The sequence below is a fragment of the Patella vulgata genome, chromosome 1 (genome assembly GCF_932274485.2).
Source record: "Patella vulgata chromosome 1, xgPatVulg1.2, whole genome shotgun sequence".
NCBI lineage: Eukaryota > Metazoa > Mollusca > Gastropoda > Patellidae > Patella > Patella vulgata.
In genome coordinates, this window is record NC_065879.2 from 55,354,630 (window position 1) to 55,369,715 (window position 15,086).

At 35.6% G+C, this 15,086-nt stretch overlaps 1 long non-coding RNA gene across 1 annotated transcript; it reads left to right on the forward strand.

Moving 5' to 3' along the window:
- Positions 1–3,797: 3,797 nt before the first annotated feature.
- On the forward strand, positions 3,798–8,037 carry LOC126830669 (uncharacterized). Its single transcript, XR_007683911.2, has 4 exons — positions 3,798–3,876; positions 4,288–4,367; positions 4,760–4,849; positions 6,105–8,037. It is a non-coding gene; the product is annotated as an uncharacterized LOC126830669 (long non-coding RNA).
- Positions 8,038–15,086: the final 7,049 nt, after the last annotated feature.

A 15,086-nucleotide genomic window follows, 5' to 3' on the forward strand; every position in this document is an offset into this window, starting at 1 on the left:
ACAGACCTAATGCGACATCCGTCTTTTACAATGTTTACCAACAAAGCAAGATGGCATCGATAACGCCAAAAAAGATTACTACTGTGGCTTGTTTTTGTTGTTTTAAAACAAACACGAGCAGGTCAATCAGATTAGACGGTAAAAAATGTACTTCTGAAAGAATTCAGAGTAAACAAACAGAAAAAAAACGTCAAATTGATGGTCACACGTGCGTTGTTTACATCGAACGTAGTAATATGAACTGGTACGGGCAGAATTATATCGTTTTACCCATTTTACGCCTCCGCGTACTATTTTCTGTACCTATTTACGCTAATTATGTAATATTTTTTATCAAGATATACTTCAAACACCATTATTTATTTTTCTAATACTAAAAAAAAATGTTTCAGAATTTAATTTGTCGAAAGAAAAAAGTTAATATTTTTTTAGTCATTAAGTCGCATCGATGTCATCCTTATCAGTGATTGTAGCGGCCAAGCGAATATTCACTGCGGATCAGTGTGCGTCATACTCATTAGCCTATTTAGTATTTAGCGAACGAAAGCGCCAGATCAATCAACTGATTTCTATTGTTTTTATTTCTTAAATTAATGGTGATTGAGTAATAAAAATAAAACACCCAATGAAAAGGAATGTTATATTCGCAAATTATCAAATAAAAAACATACTTTTCAACAATGGATCTTCCGGTATTTACGTAATAGGTCAGGGGTGAAAATTCACACCGTGTCAATGACTTTGGCATTATTCCAATATTTTCACGTTGTCACTCACGGCTAATAATTTTATGACATGGAAAGTGAAATGGAATCAGATTTTTTATGATTTACTGCCAGGCATATCGTAGAACATGATAATGTCGAAGAAATCAACTATTTGTTATTTTTGGGGTACGTTATGAATGATGCGAAGCAGCCGAGATCAATCGTGTCGGCCGCCATATCTTGGATACGTTTCCAGACAGACGATACCACAAAACTTATGGATAATAATTCTAGAGTTTGGAAAGCTAAATTGAATCAAAACTTTTAGGATTTAATACAAGCTACATAGAGGAATATTACATTGCCGAAGATTTCAACTATATATTTTTATTTTCGATGCAATGAAGCAAAGAAGACGACAATTCCCACCATATATCCAACAAAGGCAGAAATGTCACATAGCGATGAAGTGACGGTCATTTGGGGCGATATTTCTTTCTAAAAGTTATATATTTATATTTACTTTGAACACTGTTCTTTTTTTTAAAATAAAATCTTAGGAGATACATGTTCACGTTTATTATGACAGAGAAAAGTCATAATTTTAGTGGAACTGACTTTTCAATATTATTTATAGTAATATACCGGTAATTGTTAGTTTGTACAATTGAATTTTATATCATTGGAAAGAACACGACAATCTGTACATTTTTGTATAAAAAATTTTTTTTTTTAGTTATTTGCAATTTTGTAGAGAGTTTTAGGATTAACAATAATCCACTAATTCGCTTAGGGATATGGGCCCTGCTGATTTAATAAGCTTAGGGGTAGCTGGCTAATCTTTTAATTGGCCCCAAATCCCCCTAGGCTAATTCGAGGGTCGGCTCTAAACAAATATGGTTACCAGTTCAAATTTGATGCAGATTAGCGTAACCTATTTTGAGGTTACCATATAAGAGGCTTATTTCATACCCTGAGACTGCCCATACGCCCACCTCCCCCACCCCCCACCCCCCAATAGCATCCCCTTTCTACGTTCATATCATATATAGGGACTCTATTCTTTTCGAGGTGGACAAGGACAGCTAACTAGGCCACTGGACGAGGCCACATGAAAATGTCAAATACCTCATCCCCCCCCCCCGCCCCACCCCATCGCATCCCCTTTCTAAATTCATATCATATATAGGGACACTATTCTTTTCGAGGCGGACAAGGACAGCTGTCTAGTCGTTCGGATGGGACGAAAAACCGAGGTCCCGTGTACACATTGACGTGCACGAAAAAGATCCCTTGACAGATGGAATTCGATATAAGAGTAGGCCGTAGTGCCACTGTCCGGGCAAAATTTCCCTCATAGCACACTGTATGGCGTATGCCCGTCTTCATTAACCCAGTTCGTAGCAGAACAGTAGGATGTTAAACCCCATTTCATTTCTTTTCATTTCTTGAAACTAGTTGGGAAGCCCCCCGTCCCCTACCCCATGCCCCTTCAGCTGTCTAGTCGTTCGGATGGGACGAAAAACCGAGGTTCTGTGTACACATTGGCGCCTGCGGATGAGGGAAAGGGTAAAGCATGATTTTATTTAGCCGCGGTGGCAATAACTAAGATAACACCTTAAAATTTTACTTTGAACAATCAAATTTGAATGAGGGAACGTAAAAAATAAACAAAAACAATGATAAAAGATATTGGAATTATAGTTACTCCATTGTAACTGTAATTGTGGTACAGCACGAATTTTCGTTTACAATAAAAATTCCATTCCTAAATTTGGAATATTGGCTGAGCGCAGTTATGAACCGGTCTGCGCTGGCGTCAGTTTATTACAATGGCAGTCTCATTCAAATGAATGTTGTTTGTGTTTTTGTATCGTACAATTCTACATGAAAATAGTGTTGGATTATTATAAATTTGTGTCAGATGTGTCAGGAAATGATTCCTGTTGGTGATCAAAGAAGAATCACGGTGAGGAAAAGTCTTATTTTCATAATAGTTGCCATTCAGGCCCACCAGTAACGTAGTAGAAGGCTGTTCAGAGCCGATACAATTTACGTTACTAAAGTAACTATTGGAATTAGTGCGTTTTTTCTTTAACTTATACTGATTACAAACTATTCCAAAATTTTAATAAGCCATCGACTGGTTTATTCGACTGACTATTTGATTTGGACTTAGGGTCGACTCAACTGACCCGCATCCGTACTTGAGACCTTGAGTGTCGGGTTGGTGGTTCAACATAGTAAGTGATGAAATATTACATTATTTAACATTTTTTGTATCACTTGAGAAAATTAATTATGAAGGTTTTATATAGAGCGGTGCTTGAGCAAAGCTCTTTTCCGGTAACACAGGAGCGTAATTGAAAATGTCACCCACAGACTGTTGATTAAAAAAAAATTCAGACCGGAACCGGATACACTGGGTAAAACAGGCAATGGCAATGCGCCAAACGAGATCACCTAACTAACAAAAATAATTCTACACACCAAATCTCGCCCAACGAGATTACGCGCCTCATAGAACTATTTCTATGACGCGTCTAATCACTGACGTCACATATTTTTTACGTCAATGAAAATAATTCTCACACGTTTTTGTTCTTTTTTTAAAAACAAAATTAATGTTAAAATTTAGATCTAAATCAAAATCAATTTTGAAAAAACTAAATTATTTAACATTTTTTGTATCAATTGAGAAAATTAATTATAAGGGTTGTATATTTGACAATAATCAGCTTCGCTCTACTCAGGCAATGCCTTTTACATATTATTTGACAATAATCAGCTTCTACTCAGGCAATGCCTGTTACATATCAGATCTACTTACTGTTGGTTGCAAAGCTACCGGCAAGTTCTCTATGACTATGAACGCCGCCATCTTCGATTATTGTTTTTAGTAAAGCTCTTTGATTTAATTTCGTATCTAGACATTTAGAGTTTTTCTTGTATTGTGTAATATATTTGTATTATAAATCAATAAAAAATAAAGGTAGTTTAATACTTACATTTACATACGATGAAATATGCAAGAAAATAACAAACTACAAATTTCTTTATTTTTATCTACGAAATCTTCAGCAGAGCTACTAATGTTTTAACCTTTCGCGGTTTTAGCATCGATCGTATATAATAAAATATGACCACGACGTTTGGGACTCGAGAAAAAGTCACAAAGCCAATTGAATTATAAATATATTTTATTACAATAAAAAAATACCAACGATTTAAATAACATTTATTTTAACAATACATTTATTTAATACATAAATCACCGATTGAATAAACAAATACCAACGATTTAAATAACATTTATTTTAACAATACATTTATTTAATACATAAATCACCGATTGAATAAACAAATACCAACGATTTAAATAACATTTATTTTAACAATACATTTTTTAAATATATAAATCACAGATTGAATAAGAATTATTGTTAATATATTGTTCTTTTTTTGCTATCTTATGAGTACTGTTAACGTATATTATATACTAAATACTTTAATTGTTCGAATCAACTTATATCTGTACTTAATTTACTGGTGGTCCATATATTTAAGATATTTTTTTCAGTAATCGGCTGGTCGAAATTTCCATAGATGGTATAGTTCTATGGTTGAACACTACAGTCAATACCCAACATTGCAGTTTTAGTTAAGTATATAGTAGGCACACATCTTTGTTTAATACAGATTGATTCTTGACATTCGTAAAAATGTACGGGGTAACTGATTTTTGACAAATGGACATACTGCTAGTGCTACTGCTAGGCCTATTATTTTTTAGCATTGTTTTTGGAGGCTTCAGTTCTAGTTGGGGCTACTCGGATGACATAACCCATTCAAACTCATTGATAGAAATAAATATATGAACTATATGAAGGGCTAACATTTCTAGGCTCATGTCTATCTTTATCTTAGTATCTATAGTATAGACTACCACTGAAAACCATCATTATTAATAAGCATTAAGAATTTATATTGAGGGAATTGTCAATGTCTGGATAATAAGATCTTTAATTTTTTTATTTTACTAATTTTTTTAGGCACAACTTATTGCATCTTTGAGTGCCATTCCTGTCATCTATTGAGTAGCCTACCCAGCCTTTCTCTGGGTTACTGAAATTTTTTCAAAGGTAAAAGTAAAAGAAAAATTACAAGATTGAAGATAATAATTTTGGGAATTGAGCGCATCAACGACATTGTCAGTGAAAACCAACACTTCCTGCCCTCTGCTTGGACCTTGAAATTTGAGGGGGTGGTTGGATGAATGGTCTAACCATGGAGCTTATTATATAAGGTTCATGGTCTAACATGGGCCTTAGTTAGGTAGGGGGGTTGGATGGCTGAATGGTTAGCTTGCGCGCGCTGTATCATAAAGTCTGTCATTGAGTCGATTGGCGTGGTTTCGAATCCCCGGTTGTACGTGGCAAGGAGTAGGGTCGCCTGTCCAACCTCGTGGGTTTTCTCTGGGTCCTCCGGTTTCCTCCCACTGCTAAAGACCCCTACGCGCAAGCGAATTATGTAAATAAAATTAAACCATATGTTAGTCCCGAAATGACCTAGTTTGTGCGAGAGGACGTTAAACCCCATTTCTCTCTCTCTCTCCTTAGTTAGGTCAGAATGTATGTCTTTGAGTCAAGTGCCCTGGAAAGGAGTAAAATTGCCTGACTAACCTTGTTCGTTTTTTCTGGGTCTTTCGTTTTCCTCCCACTGTTTTTAAATACCTACGGTTTAAAGGGAATTATTGAAATAAAATTCTACATGTTATATATTATTAGTCCAAAAATGCCCCCATTTCTCTCCCTTGGGGGTGGGCCCTATTAGCAACAGGTGAATCCCATTTTAATCTGGTTTTACCTGTCATAGGTGCAGAGTCGCCACTGGTTTGTCCAAAAATCTGATCAGAAACCCAAGATGCGGTAACGAGAGAAGATTAAATAGCGTGGGTTTTAACTGACGATAAAAACGATGGGTGTTGCTTTAGCAAATACCAATATGATCAAAGAAGTTCAACCTAACTTAAAAGTAAAGGAGCTAAATCTGTATTCTTTGGCACCTAGAAATGAACACAAATAGGTCGCAAAGCAATAATGTAAAATGAATGTATATAAACTGATTTACATTCAGTCGTTTCTGTTTTTAGTGTAATTTCTAATCTGTTATGCTCGGCAAAATATGCAAAGTGTCCAAATTGAATGTCAGTCATTGGTGTCTGGTTATTCCAGTCTACACTGGTAGTATTCTCCTGTTTGGTATGTTTAGTCTCCTGTTTGTGGACATGAAACTTCATTTTCTCGCACATTTAGCTCCCTTTTCCTTAATTAAAATGTGTTCTTTTGAAATGGATGTCATAAAGAAAAAACCTGATTGAGAATATTTGTTTTGCAGGTGCATTTTTGAAATAAACCCAGATAACGGACAGAAATCATGAAAAAGAGGAAGACTCAAGTGTGCCAAAAAGTGATATAACTAATTACTGAACCGTCAAACTTTGAATGGATGAAGTATGGTTGCAGCAATATACTGGTACCGTCAGATGGTATACGGTGTTTTAGATGTCACATTTCGGGTCAAGGTGCTTTAAATTCCGTACCACGGTTCGGTTAACATGGTACAGATATTTTAACTGTCCGTTTTCTTCCGATGCTCAACTTCGAGCTGGACGATATTGGTAAAATCAAATATCGCGATATTTCCCCAAAAAAACGACGATATATCACTATATCGCGATATTTTAGTTTTATTATAAAAAGCTAACAATATATCGCGATATATCACAATATCCCGATATTTTAGTTTTATTATAAAAGATGTGATTATATAAGTGTTAAAAACAGGTCATTCCCACCCCCTTAGGGTGCATTATTCCTGTTTCAAAAGCACAGACCGAGAATTAAGTTCAAGGGTTAGGGTTTTGGCTAGGCAAATGTGGAGAGGGGTGGGGGAGAAAATTGGGGATAAGGGACTGAGCCACGGCCCTTTTATGAGTGGTACTTTGTAAATGAGGCTTTAAACACACTGCAAGAAATCTTTTTAATGAATCTTCTTAATTAAACTTGATCTTATTTTACTTTTGATAAGATGTCAGTTTACTTTGATGGAAATATCTGTTAGTCATCTAGTTTGTCCATCCACAATTTGGTACATTTGTAAAATCATTGTAATGAATTTTCTTAATTAAACTTGATCTTCTTATTGTACTTTTGATAAGATGTCCGTTTACTTTAATGGAAAAATCTGTTGGTCATTTAGTTTGTCCATTCACAATTTGGTATATTTGTAAAATTATCCTCGGTTCATTTTGTCTCTAAATATCAACTTCCTTGCATAAACATTAAAAATGTGCTACTCTCATCTATGCATTTCATTTTGGGACCGGTACATTAACTTTGTCAGTAGTCGAGTTCCATCTAAATTTTTATCAATGAGACTGAATCAATTTATGCCATTCTCACTAAGGAATGTACATACTTAGGCAGAGTTATTGTGCAAAATTGTATACATTTTCAAACAGAGATTAAGCTAATCATTGAAACAAGCTGTACATTCAAGGTAGAATAATAGGAATTCTGCATTGATGCTGTTCTTGTTTTAAAGTCATGATACTTTTTGGGTTCAATAATTGTTAGATTTTAAATTGTTCATTTAAACATTTAGAATGCAAATTCGTTAATCTCCAAAAAATTTCATGATTTCATTAGATCATGTTTTACTGTTATAATTTACTGATAAGGTGATAGTTTTACTTTCATGTTGTTGATGTTTTAAATAATAGATTTGAGGTAAATATTATAATACCATGGTAAGATTTTAGAAAAAGATTTGAGGGTAATACTATTGTAACACACTGATTTTATATTTGTAGAATAGATTCTGAATGTTATTGTTATACTATAAAAAATTCATTTAAATATTATAATGTAAATGTTACATGTACAAGAATTTGAATGGATAATTTTATTATTGTTAAATTTTTCATGAACTTTCCTTTGGACATTTGTATTTTGTTCGTTATTATTAATGAAGAATTATGTAAAGAGCTTTGTTTTTGTTGAAATATACCACCAAACTGCTTGACAGCCAAAGAATATTTTCAATCTCTAAACCTCCATTTTGTAATAGCAAACCTGCTCTTGATCAAATATTTTAAAAATATGGGTTTGTGGTTGACAGGTTTTTTTTTTTAAGGCAGTTGTTAGCTTTACTTACTGACAGTAATCTCCAATTTCCAGTATTTTCAGGTCTTTTTATTATATCTTAAACTATCATGTAAAAGCATTTTTGAGGAATTATATCTTGTTTTGAATAATTAAATTCTGTTTTTAAACTTAAGTAAATGTCTTTTTGATGCTTATCATACCATAAGTTTTTTACTGCTATAAAACATTTTCCGTAAAATTTACGAACAAATGGCTGGCAGGTAGGTTGCCAATCTTTGGTCGTAATTTTTACGACATGTTCGTAAAAAATATATTTATGGTGTGTCGTAATTTTTACTACATTAGTTGGCAATCTAGCTGCCAGCCATTTGTCCGTAAATTTTACGGAAAAATTTTATGGTGATATAGTCGTTCGGATGGCATAAAAAAAAACGAGGCCCCTTGTCCGGAATCGAAATGAAGTGGGAGTTAGGGTGGCTCAGTGATTAGGACGTTTGTTCTTTAACATGATTAAAGTTCGGAGCCATGGTGGCTAAGTGGGTAAGATGCTGGCTTACTAAACTGGAGGTCACATGGTCGATCCCTGCATTGGCCGAGAAAGTTCATCAGGGTTTTCCGATGTGGTTTCCCCTTGTCAGTGGTGCAGGGCGGAGGGCTTAACAAGGACAGCTGTCTAGTTGTTCGGATGGGTCGAAAAACCGAGGCTATAAATTGGCGTGCATGTAATTGGAAGTTTGAATTCGATATAAGCCGAGGCCTTGGTGCCGCTGCCCGGGCACAATTTTCCTCATAGCACACTGTATGGCGTATGCCCGTCTTCATTAGCCCAGTCAGAGCAGAACAGTAGGACGTTAAACCCTATTTCATTTCATTTCATCAAAGTTTATCTCAAATTTTCAAGCGGGGTTTACCAATGTCAGTTGTGAAGGAGAGAAATGGGGTTTAACGTCCACTCGACAAAAACTAGGTCATTTCGGGACTAACATATGGTTAATTTTATTTCATTAATTCGCTTGCGCGTAGGGGTCTTTAGCAGTGGGAGGAAACCGGAGAAAACGCACGAGGTTGGACAGGCGACCCTACTCCTTGTCACGTACAACCGGGGATTCGAAACCACGCCAGTTGACTCAATGACAGGCCGTATGATACAGCACGCACGTGCTAACCATTCGGCCATCCAACTCCCCAGTTGTGAAGGAAGGATGGGATAAAAAAGACCGAAGTTCTGTGTCCGAATTTGAAATGATGTAGGGGCTGCTGTGGCTCAGTGCGTAGTCGGGACTTTTCTGGCAAGGGATCCCTTGTCAGTGGTGTAGGACGGAAGGCATAGGGACAGCATGTTGTTCGGATGACATGAAAAACCGAGGTCCCGTGTACACATTGGCGTGGTGATGTGTGGGGCGTGGAGGGAGGAACTCTAGTTTCGATCCACCACTAAAAAAACTGTTAATTGCTGGATTTGTAGAGTGGACGTTCAACCCTAAAACTCTCTTTTCATTTTCATTTCGAACGTCAATAAAAACCGATAATAATTGTTACCTTTGTATTAGAAAATAATGTTTTAAAACACATTAATACATAATATAAGTACTAGAAAAAAAATAACCACATTAAGTCATAACTGTACACACACTAAAATGTCGCACACTAGACTAAGTGAGCACACAGAAAAGGGTACCTGCATCAAAAAGTATTCAAACCAGCTTTGGTGGCAGCATACATAGTCGTACGAGCCAGGGGGGCAGCTTCGGGCAAGCTGACTTTTCGGGCAGAAGGGTAAAGTGAAAAAAAAAATTTATTTCATCTACTTGGCAAAATAAAGTGCCCGAAATCTAATAAAACACTAATTATACGGGCTGGAATAGCAGTAAAACGCGTTTGCGGCCGTCAAATATTCCAAAATTTTCTTCGGGGGTCCATACAAGGTCAGTTCTGCTTCTTCACATCTCAAAGAAAACCAGCGCCGCTGTCTGTAAACCTGAAATTTTTTCGGGCATTTCTAGTTTTTCTTCCCTAACTGTCATTTAGCCCTAATAAAACACTAATTTTACTTTTCTTTTAATTGAATACCACAAATTTGTACTGAGTTGACTATGGATTAAAACATTTTGTCTGGAGCCACTACTTTGGGCGACATTTTTCGAGCATCGATTATTATTTGTGAATGCAGCTGCAACGGTCTGATTGGATGGTTGGAATTCAGAATGGGATTTCGGTTACAAAACCATTAACTCCAAAAAGGAGTTGCTTACACGGGCTAGAATAGCCGAAAATGCATTTGTGGTGGTTAGATTTTCAAAATTTTCTCCGGGAGGGTGAGACTCCCCATACCCCGCTACGATTGATTGGTTGTTTGGAATTCGGGTCAGCCAGGTAGGCTATATTGGACCAAATTGAAGTTGCTGTATTCACAGACTGGAATAGCAGGAAAATGCGTATGCGGCTGTTAAATTTTCAAAATTTTCTCCAAATGGTCCCGCCTCCGTGGACTGTAAACGATTGATCTTTTGATTGGAATTTGAGTCAGCCATCTTAATTAGGCTATATTAGACCACTTTGAAGTTGCTTTGTTGACGGGCTGAAATAGCAGGAAATTATGTTTGCAGCCGTCAAATATTCAAGAATTTTCTTGGGGGGTGGGGGGTACAATACAAGGGGAGCTCTGCTTCTTCCCCTCTCGAGGAAGATCGGCGCCGCTGTCTGTACACCCGAAATTTTTTCGGGCATTTCGGGTTCTGCCCCCCTAACTGTCATCGAGCATACTTAATATTTCACAGAATCAAGGGATGAATAAACTACTAGACTGCAAAATTCCAGAAGCCTCCTTTGCTGTTTTGTCGACATATATTACCATAGACGTACCAAAAATATGGGAAAATCAGGTTATTTAAGCTCACTGCACACATAATAACTTCTTAACTAGCTTTGGTGGCTCCAAGATGTTTATGTTTTCGAATTAACGGATGAATAAGTTATGAACATATCAATGTTCATTACCTTTCTATGATGCATTATCAAATTAGGCTGCTCGTAGGAGACCCGGCTTTACACGTGCCCAAACTCGCCCAGAGTCTAAATTACCGAACACAAATTGGCAACCTATTCGGCTAGTGAGCTATTCGACCGATCCAGCTGGCAACCTATTCAGAATTAAGACAACAGTCGCCCAAACTCATCTATTTTTACCAACCAATAAAATCCAACGTTACGTCTATCAAATGAAAGTAGAATAATATATTATTTTTTATCCATTCCTTTAGCTCAGAATAGAGGTGTAATTTCGCATTATCGTACACAATTCTAGACATCCAACCAAATATATTCCGAAAGGTAATTAAATAGGCTTTCAAAATATTATCAGTAAAAGTTGGCACAGTCATATTAAAGGGGTGCACTCTCTTCCTAAACATGACTATTTTTTTTTTAAATTTTAAAGGGTAAAACTGTTAATAACCCGTGTCAAAATTCGGACCATCGTACAAAATTCTGATGATCCAACTAAATATATTCTAAAAGGTAATTGAATAAGCTTTCTAAATTTCATTAGTAAAAGTTGGCACAATCATATTAAAGGGGTGCGCTCTCATCCTAAACGTCGCCAATTTTCTAAATGTAAAAATAGACCGGTATTTTTTTCGAAGTCCAAATTCGGACCATCGTACAAAATTCTGAGCAACCAGCTATATATATTCTGAAAGGTAATTGAATAAGCTTTCTAAATGTTATTAGTAAAAGTTGGCACAATCATCTTAAAGGGGTGCGCTCTCATCCTAAATGTCACCAATTTTTTAATATTTTAAAGTGAAAAAGCGGTAATATTCCGAGTCAAAATTCGGACCATCGTACAAAATTCTGAGCATCCAGCTATATAAATTTGGAAAGGTAATTGAATCAGCTTTCCAAATATTATTAGTAAAAGTTGGCACAATCATATTAAAGGGGCGCGCTCTCAACCTGAACATAGCCAATTTTTCAATATTTTAAAGTGAAAGAACGGTAATATTCAGAGTCAAAATTCGGACCATCGTACAAAATTCTGAGCAACCAGCTATATATATTCTGAAAGGCAATTGAATAAGCTTTCCAAATATTATTAGTAAAAGTTGGCACAATCATATTAAAGGGGCGCGCTCTCAACCTGAACATAGCCAATTTTTCAATATTCTATATGTAAAGATAGACCAGTATTTTTTTCGAAGTTCAAATTCGAACCATCGTACAAAATTTTGAGCATCCAGCTATATATATTCTGAAAGGCAATTGGATAAGTTTTCAAAAAATTATTAGTAAAAGTTGGAACAATCATATTAACGGTGCGCGCTCTAAACCTGAACATATAGCTGGATGCTCAGAATTTTGTACGATGGTCCGAATTTTGACTCGGAATATTACCTTTCTTTCATTTAAAATATTGAAAAATTGGCTATGTTCAGGTTGAGAGCGCGCCCCTTTAATATGATTGTGCCAACTTTTACTAATAATATTTGGAAAGCTTATTCAATTACCTTTCAGAATATATATAGCTGGATGCTCAAAATTTTGTACGATGGTTCGAATTTGGACTTCGAAAAAAAATACCGGTCTATCTTTACATATAGAATATTGAAAAATTGGCTATGTTCAGGTTGAGAGCGCGCCCCTTTAATATCATTGTGCCAACTTTTACTAATAATATTTGGAAAGCTTATTCAATTACCTTTCAGAATATATATAGCTGGTTGCTCAGAATTTTGTACGATGGTCCGAATTTTGACTCGGAATATTACCGTTCTTTCACTTTAAAATATTGAAAAATTGGCTATGTTCAGGTTGAGAGCGCGCCCCTTTAATATGATTGTGCCAACTTTTACTAATAATATTTGGAAAGCTGATTCAATTACCTTTCCAAATGTATATAGCTGGATGCTCAGAATTTTGTACGATGGTCCGAATTTTGACTCGGAATATTACCGTTCTTTCACTTTAAAATATTAAAAAATTGGCGACGTTTAGGATGATAGCGAACCCCTTTAGATGATTGTGCCAACGTTTCCTAATAACATTTAGAAAGCTTATTCAATTACCTTTCAGAATATATATAGCTGGTTGCTCAGAATTTTGTACGATGGTCCGAATTTGGACTTCGAAAAAAATACCGGTCTATTTTTACATATAGAAAATTGGCGACGTTTAGGATGAGAGCGCACCCCTTTAATATGATTGTGCCAACTTTTACTAATGACATTTAGAAAGCTTATTCAATTACCTTTTAGAATATATTTAGTTGGATCATCAGAATTTTGTACGATGGTCCGAATTTTGACACGGGTTATTAACAGTTTTTCCCTTTAAAATTTTTAAAAAAATTGGTCATGTTTAGGAAGAGAGTGCACCCCTTTAATATGACTGTGCCAACTTTTACTGATAATATTTGGAAAGCCTATTTAATTACCTTTCGGAATATATTTAGTTGGATGTCTAGAATTTTGTACGATAATGCGAAATTACACCTCTATGGAATGGATAAAAAATAATATATTATTCTACTTTCATTTGATAGACGTAACGTTAGATTTTATTGGTTGGTAAAAATAGATGAGTTTGGGCGACTGTTGTCTTAATTCTGAATAGGTTGCCAACGAACAGGTTGCCAGCTGGATCGGTCGAATAGGTTGCCAATTTGTGTTCGGTGTCTAAATTCGCCCTTGGTCAAAGTTCGCCCGTAGCCCAAATTTGTCAGTGGCCCATATTCGCCCAATGCTCAAATTCGCACGGAACCAAAATTCGCCCGAGGCCCAATTCGTTCTTGGCCCAAATTCGCCTGGAGCCCAGATTCGATGGCCTAAACATTCACGTGGTCGTGCTTTTTAATTTGATACGAGATATGTGGGGGTGGAGCGCGGCGACGAAGCGCAATTCGCCTGGGACCCGAATTCAATGGCCTAAAACATTCATGTTGTGATGATGGTTAATTTATTACCACATAATAATGAGTGGGTGGTAGAGCGCGGCGACGAAGCGTGATGGGCGAAAATACATACACACATAGATTTTATTTATATAGATATCACCGCAAAGTTCTCATGGCCACGAAGCGTGATGGGCGAACATCCATACATCCATACCTACCTACACACACAACTTGATTTTATTGATATAGATATCACCGCAAAGTTCTATGACCGATGTCTAGGTCATATGTTTGTCACAAAATTGGACCTTTGGTTCTTTTTGGGGCGGATTGACAGTCATGTACTTATAGTTCACATTAACAAAACACAGTATAATTTAAATATCTTTATATAACTACAATATATGTCAAAACAATTATAATATGTATATATATATATATATTTATGTAATTATTCTCTAATAATATCACCGTCTCCACCGATTCAAAAGACCACTAATCACGTTTATATGTTGATGAGATTTGATGGTACACGCGCACACAGCAGTCACCAACTATTTGACTCCCCACGGCACATTTAAAAAGATGATTAAGATGATAAGGTTGATGAGTTATTCATTCGTGTATATCTTTTAATTACCATAAAATAACTAACTGGAACATTAACGACCAGACTAACAATATAGGTAACACTATCCGTAGCACATTAACATTATCAGAATCAGAATCACAATCAGAATCAGGTCACCTATAAAACATAACACAATGTTTAACAAATAATCAAATTATTTCTATTCATCCACGATTATCAACATTACAAAAATCAAACAATACTTACAAGTAAATGTACTAATTATTGCTCATAATCACACAGATTACCATTATAACGACACACAGTCAAAACCAACGAGACACACAGTCTAACACCCATTTAGTTGAAATATATTTACGAACGATTCATGAATGATATGATCAATGAATATGTGTGGTTCTCCCAAAATCCATTATTAGAGTGACAATATAAATTCATATCTCCCACCACGTATACTACAGTTTCACTCACAACCAATCAAATCACGACAACAAAACAGGCAGTTCACATGCATTCAATGCAATCATATCTGCAACCAGACATGTGGATTATTCAACCTTGGCAAATAATAACTATCATACATCTTACAAATAACAATAAAATCAAATGTTTATAATCAAACTTTATTACCACAATCTGAAAACATGTTCACCAGTTGTCAAAAACTGTTATAAACAACAATAACATATATACTATATTTATTTATGTACAAATACTTGTGACCTTGA